Raw genomic sequence first — 14,874 nt, 5'->3', positions numbered from 1 at the left:
AAAGAAAATTGTTTATATAATTCATATTTGGTCTGTGGAACACTCTTTACCACAGATGTTACTAGAGCAAAGAATTTAGCTGAATGGGATTCACGAATGGTTTGGCCTCATTTTCAGGTGCTTATAAGTTTGCCAAACTTTAACCATTTGGACTGAAATTTCACATGCTGGGTGTCTGCTTCCAGCTGAATTGTTTTTTTTTTTTTTTGAGTTTCCAGAATAACGATTGAGCCGACTTCTCAATGAAGCTAGGAGAAAATGATTTAGGTAAAATGATTTAGGTATAATCATAAAGATGATTTAACTGGGACTTGGTCCTGCTTCGAGCAGGGGGTTGGACTAGATGACCTTCTGAGGTCCCTTCCAACCCTGATATTCTATGATTCTATGATTCTATGAAAAGATGTGTTTCCATGATGAAAAATTATTATAATTGTTTGAGTGAGGAGCCCAAGCACCTCCATGGAGATAAAAGTCAGGTAAGGCCCCTCCTTCCCCCGGTAACAACCAGAGCCCTGAAATACAAGAGGAGGAGAGGACAGTGTCTCTGCATTAACACACAGCTGGCTCCTGAGGTCTTTACTCAGTTGTTCCTCCAACGGGAGTTTTGCCTCAGTGGCACAAGGGTAAACTACGGGCCAGGGCCTCACAATTTGTCCTTGTATTTTACATCCTGAAGGATCCACTGTGACACTGAAATGCAGCAACCTTGGGGTTGGAGGCCGTCAGCCCGGGAAAGCACAGCAAGGAGGGACATTCTAGCCCATGATACGGAAGCAAACTCATCCCCTGTGGTAAGGGCCCTTGGATGTTTAATGGTTGTGCAGAGCAGAAAGAACAACAGGCTTATTATTTATCCCATCATGCCCAATTTGCACTTGGTTTGTCGAGCAGGTGAGCTCCTCAGCAAGAGATGGTACCTGTGAATTCTGAGACGGAAGCGTCTTCCTTGGAAATCCCCCTCCAGTAGCCGGGTCCCACACCGCTCTCACCCCAGCATCTGCAGCAATATCCCACGCAGAGAGCTGACACAGGGATGTGCTCTATTTATAATATAGCTCTGTGCAATCCCAGGGGGGTTCGCTCAGCCTCCAGCGAATAAGCGAGCATCTGAATGTCAATAGGCTGAAGAGATGCCTGTCTGGGCTTCTGTGTTCCTTATCCAGCTTTAGGAGTAAACAGTAATTAAGGGACCTTCCCAAAGGGAGATGAGATCTCTGGGGCTCTGTGCTGAATCAGAGAGGAATTAGCTGCTTTGTGCATTTGTGTATATTTAAAGATTATAGTTGATTGGTAGGAAAACAAGAGATAATGCCTACATCTCCATAGGGTCTGATACCCTGTAATGTCCCAGGCAGGATGGGTAGCTAGTAGACAGACAGCTCTATGGAAAGATGCCTGAGGGGAGACACCAGCCCTTTGTGCAGGCACACGGTGCTTTTGCTAAGGGATCACAGATCAATAATTCCCACCAGTAACTATCATCATACTGTGCAGCTCCTTTCATTGAAGGATGTTCAAAACACCTAGCACAGGAAAGTCACTATGACCATAGCCCCATTAAACAGATAGGTAAAATGAGGCACAGGGAGACGTTATTTGGCCAAGGTCACACAGAGATTGGGTGGCAGGATGACAGATAGAACCCAGGTGTCCTGACTTCCCTGCCATAAGCACGGTCTCTCTGTCATGCAAAGAGGGAAATGGACTCAGCTCTGGCAGGGGCTGTTCATTGGGTGGGATTCAGAGGAAAGGGTGGAAGAGGGAGCCTGAGCCTTCGCCATCCTCTCAAGGTGAAGCTGAGGTTTTAAGAACTAGCTGGAGGCTGTGGGCTCCCCATTCCTGTGAGGTGTGAACCCTGGGACTCCACTTCTGCTCCCACTCAGAAACCTGCCAATGCATCACAGTCACTGTCGTCAATTCGGGGGAACGGCTTAGGAAAAGCAACACCAATAAACTGTTCCTGTGGATAGAGTGTGGCTGGGGCCCTGGCTTGGGACAGAGGCCTCCCCCTCCCCACATAGATGCCATGGAACAAGTGTGGGGGGGGGGGATGCTATAGGCAGGATAGAGACTGGATTAGTGTTGGCATTGGATTTGTTCTCTCCATCTTGGTTCATTTCTTCCCAGTGTCTCCTAGGTAAAATCAAAATCTCATGTTCCAGGCTGAGTCAGTCTTTCCAGGAGTGCCCCAGCTGGAGGACCCTTTGATTCCCACAGCTGAACTCTCTGCCTGCTCATCTGGCTAATCGGGGTATTTCTCTGGTGCGGAGCACCTGGGTTTTTAAGGACTGAAATGGATCTGAATGAATTCTCCTGACAATGGCGACAGGAGTGTCGTGTCTACATGTATTCAAGTTACTGATACTTTGTAGCTGGCATGCATGATTTGACCTTCTTCCATAGCTAGAGGCAAAAGGGGGTAGGCCCTGATTTGGCTGCATTATTATGTTGATTATATGGTGTCTGTGTATATAATGTCTTCTGCAATTTCCACAGTATGCATCCGATGAAGTGAGCTGTAGCTCACGAAAGCTCATGCTCAAATAAATTGGTTAGTCTCTAAGGTGCCACAAGTCCTCCTTTTCTTTTTGCGAATACAGACTAACACGGCTGTTACTCTGAAACCTATTTATATTGTGGAAACCTTCAGAGGCACCGCTCTATAAAGTAAAGGGCCTTGTCATAAATATAAAGGGAAGGGTAACCACCTTTCTGTATACAGAACTATAAAATCCCACCTCTACCACCATATCAAGGTTCCTTCCCCACTCTGAACTCTAGGGTACAGATGTGGGGACCTGCATGAAAGACCCCCTAAGGTTATTCTTACCAGCTTAGGTTCAAAACTTCCTCAAGGTACAAACTTTGCAGAATTCTTCATCTGGTCCTTTCTGCATTAAAACTGCTCCCACACATCTTGGGCTGTATGAATTTAATGTGCCCGCCACCTTCCAAAGACTTGTAGATGGTCTCCAAGCAGGATTGGGAGAATACGCAGTCGCCTACCTTGACGATGTGGCCATATTTTCAGATTCCTGGGCAGAACACCTGGAACATCTACAAAAAGTCTTCGAGCGCATAAGGGAGGCAGGACTAACTGTTAAGGCTAAGAAGTGTCAAATAGAACTAAACAGAGTGACTTACCTTGGACACCAGGTGGGTCAAGGAACTATCAGCCCCCTACAGGCCAAAGTGGATGCTATCCAAAAGTGGCCTGTCCCAAAGTCAAAGAAACAGGTCCAATCCTTCTTAGGCTTGGCCGGATATTACAGACGATTTGTACCGCAATACAGCCAAATCGCCGCCCCACTAACAGACCTAACCAAAAAGAAACAGCCAAATGCCATTCAGTGGACCGAAGAGTGTCAGAAGGCCTTTAAACAGCTTAAAGCGACACTCATGTCTGACCCTGTGCTAAGGGCCCCAGACTTTGACAAACCGTTCCTAGTAACCACAGATGCGTCCGAGCGTGGTGTGGGAGCAGTTTTAATGCAGGAAGGACCGGATCAAGAATTCCACCCTGTAGTGTTTCTCAGCAAGAAGCTGTCTGAGAGGGAAGCCACTGGTCAGTCAGTGAAAAAGAATGTTACACCATTGTCTACACTCTGGAAAAGCTACGCCCATGTGTTTGGGGATGGCGTTTCCACCTGCAAACCCGACCATGGTGCGCTTCAGTGGCTTCATACCGCCATGGGAAATAACAAAAAACTTCTTCGGTGGAGTTTAGCTCTTTAAGATTTTGATTTGGACATACAACACATCTCAGGAGCTTCTAACAAAGTGGCTGATGCACTCTCCCGTGAAAGTTTCCCAGAATCATCTGGTTAAGTTCGTCCTTGAGATGTGGAAAATATTGTTAGTCTTTATATACTTGGTAGTATATTTAGAGGTGCGTGTGTCTTATTAACTCTGTTTTCTCCTAGAGCTCCAGGAAGAAATCACAGCCAGTGTTTCACCCTATCTGTGATTGGGGGGTGTTTCATGAACATAAAGGAAAGGGTAACTACCTTTCTGTATACAGAACTATAAAATCCCCCCTGGCCAGAGGAAAAATGCTTTCACCTGTAAAGGGTTAAGAAGCTAAGATAACCTCGCTGGCACCTGACCAAATTGACCAATGAGGAGACAAGATACTTTCAAAGCTGGAAGGGGTGGGAACAAAAGGTCTGTCTGTCTGTGTGATGCTTTTGCTGGGACCAGGTCAGGAATGCTCTTCGGAACTTCTGTTAAGTTAGTAAGTAATCTAGCTAGAAATGTGTTAGATTTCCTTTTTGTTTAAATGGCTGGTAAATAAGCTTTGCTGAATGGAATGTATATTCCTGTTTTTGTGTCTTTTTGTAACTTAAGGTTTTGCCTAGAGGGATTCTCTGTGTTTTGGAACTGATTACCCCGTAAGGTATTTACCATCCTGATTTTACAGAGGTGATTCTTTTACTTTTCCTTCTATTAAGATCCTGATTGCTTTTTCATTGTTCTTAAGATCCAAGGGTTTGGGTCTGTGTTCACCTATGCAAATTGGTGAGGATTTTTATCAAGCCTTCCCCAAGAAAGGGGGTGTAGGGCTTTGGGGGATTTTTTGTGGGAAAGACATCTCCAAGTGGGCTCTTTCCCTGTTCTTTGTTTAAATCACTTGGTGGTGGCAGCATACTGTTCAAGGACAAGGCAAAGTTTGTACCTTGAGGAAGTTTTTAATCTAAGCTGGTAAGAATAACCTTAGGGGGTCTTTCATGCAGGTCCCCACATCTGTACCCTAGAGTTCAGAGTGGGGAAGGAACCTTGACAGGCCCCTTGTGCTGGGCCCTTTGCAAACACTGAAGGAGAAACAGACCCTGCCCCAAGGAGCTTATAAATCAAATTAAGATAAGACACAGTTATGTGTGTAACAAACCAGAAAGGAGGTAGGTGGGGAGATGGGGGAGGAACAGCACTCAGAATGGGTGTTTACATTGGCTGCTAGGTGGGTGTGAGACAGCTGAAATGCACAGCTCTGCCCTGGCTGTTAGAAGTGTGTCCTGGGCCTTTAAGAGCAGATCACATGTTTAGGGGAACTATACTGGGACTAGCGAGAATGGGCCATTGAGTGGCGGCTGCACCAGACACACAGCTGGGAGTGCATGGCTCTTTGTTAGCTTTTGTAACTATGCTTTAGTTCTAATCACACCTCCCTTCGGAGCATGCAGACTGAGCCTTCTATTCATGAATTCCCAAGACAACCCCGGGTACCAGAAGGGAGACCAGAGGAGAGGGCAGAGGTAACAGGGCTGTGCTGAAGGAAGGAAGGAGCCATCCTGGAGATGGAACAACTGAAAGCCCACAAGGAGTTGAAACTCTCGGGTAACGCAGCAGACCCTGGGAAGAGATTCAGGCAGACTTCTGAGATAAATCTATGCAAGCAGCTGGGTTTGATGAGAAAGACCAGCAGAAAATTGCAATCTTAAACATTTCAAGACTTGGGACAGTGGATGTCTTTAGTAGCATGCAATTCAAGCTTTGTCTACAGTAGCACTTTTGTAGGTCAGGGGTGTAAAAACCACCCCCGTGACTGACAAAAGTGCCAGTGAGGAAGCGCTATGTCAGCGGGAGACGCTCGCCGGGGGTGGTTTAATTATGCCTGCAGGAGAGCTCTCTCCCATCGGCATAGAGTGGCTACGCAGGGGACCTTACAGCTGGTAGTGGAGACACAGCCTCAGTCCGGCAGAGAGAGCCGGTTATTACACAGTTTTGTAGAAATTTGAAGAGCCTTGAGTACCGCAAAATAGCAAAACATTTGAAGGGTAAAAGTTTCACTGTAGAAGAGAAAAGTAAGGCGAATCCTTTCAAGAATTTGTAACAGATGTAATCGGGGGAACAGTCCTGCTCCTATGGGGAACTTTCCTGGCTTATACACTACCCTGGTGGAATGGGCTAGAGAAAGGTTCTTAGTCCTCGCTCCTGCTCCCTTTACCCAGAGCCCTGCCTGACCTCGAGGGCTCCCCTTACACTCTCCGGGGTGGCAGAGTCCTCGTAACTCAACCAAGGGTGGGGCAGGATTCCTGGGGGGGCTCAACCCCGAATCTTGTCATGGTCAATTAGGACAGGGGCTAGGGTGTCCCCACGCTTGTGTACTGTCTCTGCTCTGGGCACTTCTCTGACCCACTGATCATCATGTATAGTTCAAGCAAATAGAATTTATTAAACAGCAATCATTTTTTTCAAAAAAAATAAGGAAAAATGGGAAAAGTTAAAGGAAAATGTCATCCTGCTCTGGGAACCCCAAACAGCCATCTCCATAATATCAGGGCAGTTCACAGACTGTCCATCACACTTCCCGGACCTCCTGCCCAGGCTCTGGATATGCTGCAGGGATGCCGAAGGTCAGAGACTTTCTCTGGCAGTTGCCACATGCCCTCAGGCTCTAGGTGGCAGGACCCTTCTTCCCAGCATAAGCCCCTCCATCAGGGTCACAGTTTGGCCTGCAGGGCCTCTTGGCTGGGGGTATCTGCCCAGGGTCCCTTCTCGCTCTCCCCAGCTGCTCACTGTACCCGGCTCTGCACTGCTCCAGTTTCAACTCCACTTTCCCCCAGCACTGCTGCTGCTGCTTTGCCTCCAGTTCAGGTCCCTGGGCTGCTTCTCTGGCCTCTCTGGTTCTGGTTGCTGCAGCTCTGCTCCCAGCACCACTCTGGCCCAGGCAGCCCCAGCTCACACTGTGGGCGGGACCCCTGGTCTCTTGATTCCCTCATTAGCCTGACTGCGCTGTCAATCAGGCTGACCTGGAGCATTGGCCTATCCCGATTGCCCCTGGGGACTGTCAGTCTTAGGGTCCTGATTTCCCATTGGCCCTTTCTTTTTGTACTGGGAAATGGCCAACCAAACCCTCACTAAGTTTTAGTAAGGGGCAACAGTCCCCTTACACATGGCTACAGTCCACACAGGAGGTGATGGAGACCTCTATAACTGAGGCCAGGTCATCATCCACTAGGATGGGACAGAGCCTCCTAGTTAACCAGACATGTAGAAAGCGCTACTCATAGATGCTGGCATGAGAAAGCTCACCGTCAGCAAGGAATCCAAGAGCACTCCTCGACTGTGGACTGAATTGCCCAGGTGTGGGTGTGAACCTTAAGCCAAAGGAGGCTTCAGCGTGGCTGTCAAACCTTCAAAATTCTTTGCTCTGCCCACCAGCATCACCTCTGTCTTGCTTGGCTTCAGCTTCAGCCAGTTGTTCAGTCCACGAACTGGGCCATTCTCCTGGTACTGGTTTGGTCTATGGGAAGGATAGGAGGCGATCGGTGTCATCTGCATATTGCTGGCATTTGAGTCCGTGTTGTGTGACCAGTTCCCATAGAGGCTGCATGGAGATGTTGAAAAGCCCCAGAGAAAGAACTGATCCATCTGGGATTCCACAAGGGAGGGGTCTAGTGCTGTAGGTGCAGTTTCCCATCACCGCTAATTGGGTGCTGTGGAGGTGCACCCCATAAGGCTTTATGGAAATATGCTTATGGATGTATATATGACATAACTGAAGTATGTTTTATGCTACATATGCCATTTAACATATCTCTGTAAAGGTTATGATCTACTTAATCTATTCATCCTATTTGTATGCATGTATCATTGTTGTAATAGAAGTTATGAATATTGGCTGTATACTTGTTTGATTTTAAATAGCCTTAGTAAGGCATTTGGTCAGCTTCTTTAGAAAGGAATTTGCAAGTTACGTGCCCAATCAAGAAGCACTTAATGGACAATGGATCTTGGAAGGCTTCAATCCACATAAGAAGTATACTTGAGGACATTCAAGGTAGCATGTGAACCATGGCTGCTACCTGTAAGTTCTGAGTCATGCATGGACGTGTGACTTGCCCATGTGATTCCAAAACTCCATCTTGTAGCTGGGATTCTACACAGGGGGAGGGAAGGGAATGACCCCACAAGAGAAAGTATATTTAAACCCTTGGGAGGCCCCTCCATTTTGTCTTCAACTGGTTCAAGAGATAGCCTCTCCACCCCCAAGAATACCTGAAAGAAACTGGAAAAAAAGGACAGTAACCACAGGTGGTGTGAGTGATTGCTGGACCCAGACTAGAAGGAGACTGGTCTGTAAAAGGAAGCTTATTGGAACATGTCTCAGGGTGAGGTTTTATCTGTATTCAGTTTTCTTACTGTACTAGGCTTAGACTTGTGTGTTTCATTTTATTTTACTAGGTAATTCACTTTGTTCTGTCTGTTACTGCTTGGAACCACTTAAATCCTACTTTCTGTATTTAATAAAATCACTTTTTACTTATTAATTCACCCAGACTATGTATTAATACCTGGGCGCGGGGGGGGGGGGGGGACACACAGCTGGTTTCCTTTGCAGTTAATGGTTACATTTCTTAAGCTGTGCTGTTTGCAATTGCTTTACAATGGAATTTTCCTCACTCTCTTTTTATGCTTTATATACACAGTTAGCTTGACCAAAGTTTTAGGCCTACTTGGGTCCACTGAATTTTTTCTCCACACCAAGTACCCAGTTTTCAACTGGAAATAGCTGTAGCCACTCAAGAAAGAGATCTGGGAGTCACTGTGAATAGTTTTCTGAAAACATCCCCTTAATGTGCAGGAGCAGTCAAAAAAGTGAACAGAATGTTGGGAATCATTAGGAAATGGATAGATAATGAGACAGAAAAGTATCATGTTGCCTCTACATAAATCCATGATACGCCCACATATTGAATATTGCATGCAGATGTGGTCGCCCCATCACAGAAAAGATATATTGGAATTGGAAAAGGTACAAAAAAGTGACACAAAAATGATTAGGGATATGGAACAGCTTAATTAAGATTAATAAGACTGGGAATTTTCAGCTTGGAAAAGAGAAGACTAAGGAGGGATATGATAGAGGTCTATAAAATAATGACGGGTGAGGGGAATGTAAATAAGGAAGTGTTACTTACTTCTTCTCATAACACAAGAACTAGGGGTCACTAAATGAAATTAATAGGCCGCAGGTTTAAAACAAACACAAGGAAGTTTTTCTTCACATAACACACAGTCAATCTGTGGAACTCCTTGCCAGAGGATGTCGTGAAGGTCAAGAATATAACAGGGTTAAAAAAATCACTACATAAATTCATGGAGTAGAGGTCCTTCGATGGCTAATAGATAGAATGGGCAGGCATTGTGTCTTTAGTGTCTGTTTTCCAGAAGCTGGAATTAGGTGAAAGGGGATGGATTGCTTGCTGATTACCTGTATTCTTCATTCCCTTTGTGGCACCTGGCATTGAACACTGTCAGAAGACAGGATATTGGGCTAGATGGACCTTTGGTCTGAACCAGTATGGCCATTCTTATGTCTCTCTCAAGAAAGCGCTGACCTGTCCTCCAGCAGGGGGCTCACAGCTGACAGTCCCACATGGAAATAGGCACCTCCCTCCAGCCCGTCACTAGGCCCCTAGAGGCTCAAATCAGTGGGAGTTAGGTGCTTAAGGACCTTTGTGAACCACTAGAAAAAACCCCGTTGGATGATGATTCCCTATGGACATCTCCTTTCTCAGATCTATCAGTTGGCCAGTTCTCACACCCTCTGATGTGTGCTCTAGTGATACTGTCTATCCCTAGTTACTTAATTTGAATGTCATGTGGTACCTGGTCAAACAACTTGCAGTGGTCTAAATCTATTACAAGCTACCCAGATTTAATACCCATGACACACTTTTATGAATCCTGGCAAAATATGGGATATCTCTGGTCATCCAATATTTATTAAAATTTAACTTTGGTGGGGCAGAAATCTCCTCAGACAACTCTTTTAGAACTCTTTGGATGTGAGATATCTGGGGCTGCAGATTTAAAAATATTGATTCCTAGTAGGTGCTCTATAGCATCCTCCATAGTTACCAGCGATCTGCAAAGTAGTTTGTGTGATCTGAGTGCATCATCCCGCTTCTTTCCAAATACAACACAGAAAGGTTTACTGAACATTTTTGCCCTGTCTCCATCATTCTTAACAATGTTACCATCTCCATATAGTAAAGGCCTATACCACTATTAGGATTTCCTTTGTTTCCAATATACTAAAAAAAAAAAAAAACAAAAAAAAAACCACCACCTCGTCATTTTCCTTAGCCCTGCTAGCCATGGATTTGTCTCTGGTATCTTTTGCTTCCCTAATCCATTTTCTATACTTTATATCTTCTCATTTCTATCAATTGCTATCCACTTCCCCTGCTTTAGCGGCATTGATGGACATTTATTACTTTATTTGCATATTGCTGGTGTTTGAGTCCATGTTGTGTGACCAGTTCCCATAGAGGCTGCATGGAGATATTGAAAAGCCCTAGAGAGAGGATTGACCCTTGTAGGACTCTACCAGGGAGGGGGTCTAGTGCTGGAGGTGCAGTTTCCCATCACTGCTACTTGGGTGCTTCCCTCCAAGAAATATTCAGCCCATTTTAGTTCATCCCTCTGGAATGCTGCGGCCTCTTAGGTGAGACAGCAGTATCTCATTGTCCACAGTGTCAAATAATGCCAAGACATCCAGGAGGATGATCCTGGATGTCTGCCCCCCGTTCATTGATAGGAGGAGATTGCCCATCAATGGCTGATGTCTTCCCAGTAACTCAGTTCTTAGAACAGAACAAACCTTCCCCTCACAGCCCACCAGATATCTGTAAGCACTCATTCCTCCCACCACACAGCCAGCCTCTTTCCCCCGCAAGGTAGCCATAGATACTTAATGTAATCAGGATGACATCTATACATACGCACTGTTCCTATTTTTACCTTTATTCAGAGTTCTCTCTTGACTTGTAACAATATCTGTCTCTGTATGTACGAATAAATGCAAATAAAGTAATAAAAAGGGTATATAATTGGTCATTGTAGCATTATGCTTTAAAAGCTGTTTATCAGTCTTCCTGGTACCATTAATAAACCTCTTACAGTATTGTCTATGCCTGCCTGATTCTTGGGGAAAATAATCTTTTTACCTAACAAATGGCTGTGCAGGGCGGAAAAGACAACAGACCTATTCTCTATCCCATCACACGCACGTTGCACTGGGTTTGTCGACCATCAAGGCATGGGTACCTGTGGATTCAGAGACGGAAGTGACTTTCCTGGGAATCGTTCTCGTGTAGCCATGTCCCACACCTTTCCCACCCCAGGATCTGCAGCAACATACCACACTGAGAGCTTACAAGGGTGTGCATTGTTTATAATATAGCTCTGTGCAATCCCACTGGGGTTCACTCAGCCTCTAGAGGAGAAGCAGCATCCGGATGCAAACAGACTGGAGACACTCTATACAGTGTCTCTCTTTCCAAGTCTGGACTTCTGTGCTATTTGTCCAGCTTTAGGAGTAAACCAAAGAGACCTTAATTGCTCTGTGAATTTGTGTATATTTGAAAATTATAGTTGATTAGTAAGACAAATAGGGATAATGCCTAGATCTGCATTGGGTCTGATACCCTGTAAATGCCCAGGATGGCAGGGGAGATAGTAGACAGAGAAATCAGGAGACAGATGACTGAGGGGAGGCACAAACACTTTCTACAGACACACAGGGCTGTCACTAAGGGATCAGAGATCAGTAATTCTCATCAGTAACTATGATCATATCATGTAGCACCTTTCATGAAAGAATTTTCAACACACCTAGCCTATCCCCATTATACAGATAGGTAAACTGAGTCACGGGGAGAGGAGACTTGGGCAAAGTCACACACAGAATGGCAGACAGAACCCAGGAGTCCGGACTTCTTTGCCATAACCACCATAAGCACTCTCTGTCCATCAGTAACTGAGTGTGACATTCTATACCCTGGGGGAGTGTACTGTTATGAAAATATGCTAATGAGTGTGAATATAATGTAACTGAAATATGCTTCATGCAAAAGGTCTCTTGTAAGGTATCGTTATAAAACTTATTATCTGCTAGTGTGGTCATCCTATTTGTAGAAATGTATCACTCTTGTATTTGAAACTAGAAATATGAAATATAACTCTGAGGTCCTATTGTAGTTATGCAAAGTGTGGGCCATTAATGGTGGCTTGGAATCTTGATGGCTCCCATGAACCAGGACAACTGGTTGTAAAGGGCTCTGTTTATTTGTAAGTCTTCCTGTATACCTGTGTGCTGGCAAATTGGTAATGAAGTCTTACAGTGACATGTGATCATGTCACCGGAACTGGAATCCATCTTTAACCTGGTGCTTTTCCATTTAGAAGGAGGGGTGGGAACCCAGAGAGGGACAAAGGATTCCCGCCTGGTGCAAAAAATATATAAGGGGGTGGAACAGAACAAAGGGGGCTGCAATCATGAGAAATCCCCTAGTTACCACCTGAGCTGGAACAAGGGCTGTACAGGGGTAAATGATTAGGCCCAGACTATGAAAGGCATCCAGTCTGTGATAGAAGGTTACTGAAACATCTCTGAGGGTGAGATTTTATCTGTATTCAGTTTTCCTACTGTATTAGGCTGAGACTTGGGTGTTTTATTTTATTTTGTTTGGTAATTTACTTTGTTCTGTCTGTTATTACTTGGAAACACTTAAATCCTATCTTTTGTATTTAATAAAATCACTTTTTACTTATTAATTAAGCCAGAGTATGTATTAATACCTGTGGGAGCAAATAGCTGTGCATATCTCTCTATCAGTGTTATAGAGGGGAAACAATTTATGAGCTTACCCTGTATAAGCTTTATACAGAGTAAAATGGATTTGTTTGGGGTTCGGACCCCATTGGAAGCTGGGTATCTGAGTGCTGGAGACAGGAGCACTTCTTAAGGTGTTTTCAGTTAAGGCTGCAGCTTGTGCGGGACGTGATTCAGACTTGGATCTGTGTTTGCAGCAGGCAAGTGTGTTTGGCTCAAACAAGGCAAGGTACTGAAGTCCCAAGCTGGCAGGGAAAATGGGCTCAGAGGTTGTCAAGGTGCATGTGGTGGCAGTCCCAAGGGGGTTTCTGTGATCCAACCCGTCACAGCTGTAACCCCCATATTCCTCATTTTCATTTAATCGTGATCTCACATATAAAGCATGCCTTGTAAGGTATCAGGGGAAAGGTTATGATCTGCTGAAAATCATTTCTCTATCCGTATATGTGTATCATTTAAGTCATATGAAGTTATGAGAATTGTGTTGTATGGTAGTCACTGCAATATGCTGTAAGTTGGGGAATCAGCCAGATATTAGCTCCCCAAAGGCAACAGCAAAGAGAGTGACCAATGCCCAGGTGTGGTGTCAAACAACCCATGAACAGCCACTGCCCAGCAAGGGAGCTACAATTCAATGACTCACCTGCATGAGGTCACACGAGGGGAGTTGCTCCACATTGCCTGGAGACTCAGCAATGCCCCACAGATATGCCTGGACTTCTGCTCCCCAAGGACATGGACTGAGGGTATTAAACAGACAGAGTGGACACATACGGGGTCCTTTTCCTGCCAGCAATGCCCCTCTGCCATGCACATTGGCCAAACCAGGCAGTCCCTATGTAAAAGAATAAATGGACACAAATTGGACATCAGGAATGGTAACAACAAAAGCCAGTGGGAGAACACTTCAATCTTTCTGGACATTCTATAACAGATTTGAAAGTAGCTATACTTGAACAAAAAACTTCAGAAACAGACTTCAAAGAGAAACTGCAGAACTAAAATTCATTTGCAAATTTAACACCATTAATTTGGGCTTGAATAGGGACTGGGAGTGGCTGGCTCATTACAGAAGCAGCTTTGCCTCTCCTGGAATTGACAACTCATCATCTATTATTGGGAGTGGACTACATCCACCCTGATCAAACTGGCCCTGTCAACATTGGTTTTCCACTTCTGAGGTAACTCCCTTCTCTTCATGTGTCAGTACATTTATGTCTGCATCTGTAATTTTCACTTCATGCATATGAAGAAGTGGGGTTTTTATCCAGGAAATCTTATGCTCAAATAAATCTGTTAGTCTTTAAGGTGTCACCGGACTCTTTGTTGTTTTTGTGGATACAGACTAACACGGCTACCCCCTGATTCTTAAGTCTATTGTGTTTCATAATCAGCCAGTAGCTTGAATGGTTCATCCATAATATGCTGCCTACACTGGAGGTAAGGTACCTTGTGGTGTTACCCAGGAGCAAACACATTGAAATACTGGTACATAGGCAATGTTAATAACTTTAGGTAAAAATATTGATACATACATACAACTAGGGTAATCACATTCAGCACATCATAACTTTTCCATTGATACCTTACTTGACATACTTTATATAAAACACCTCATAACGATATCACCATGGTAAATGTGAGAGTGGCTGGGTATTGCTTTGGGGCACAGTATGCCTCACCTCCCCCTTTAGTTTACTGAAAGAGTGTTAGTCTCTGACTAATGTGCAGGCAGTGTGCCAAGGCCCTTTTCAGGTTTTGAACATCGAACTCCCAAGTGTTGCAAACATTCATAGAATATCAGGGTTGGAAGGGACCTCAGGAGGTCATCTAGTCCAACCCCCTGCTCAAAGCAGGACCATTGTCTTGTTACCCACAGGTATTCTTCCGAAGTTCGGTGTACCTTTTAACACTGTGTAGATCAGCCTAGTGATCTCAAAAGTCAGCAAGTGTGTCTTCTCTGGAGCGCTAGAAAAACTCTCTTTGTATCTGTGCAGTATTGTTAACCATTACTTTTTTCCAGCTGGTGATGAGTCAGTACAGATATTCATCAATGCCATGAGGTGGTGTGCCTCCTCACACTGGGCTTTCCCTGCAATCCCCACTGCAAGCCCTGGGACCTTCCCCACCCCCCCGTTTCCTAGAGGGTTGTAATCTGTGCTCTCTGGGCTCAGAGGTATGTCTTTTCTCAGCAGCCCTTTCATATCTGCTTTCTGTCTCTTACCAGCCCAGGGAATTACCTGTAATGG

This window comes from Chelonia mydas, chromosome 1 (genome assembly GCF_015237465.2).
Source record: "Chelonia mydas isolate rCheMyd1 chromosome 1, rCheMyd1.pri.v2, whole genome shotgun sequence".
Lineage (NCBI taxonomy): Eukaryota > Metazoa > Chordata > Testudines > Cheloniidae > Chelonia > Chelonia mydas.
This window is presented reverse-complemented; position numbering follows the sequence as displayed.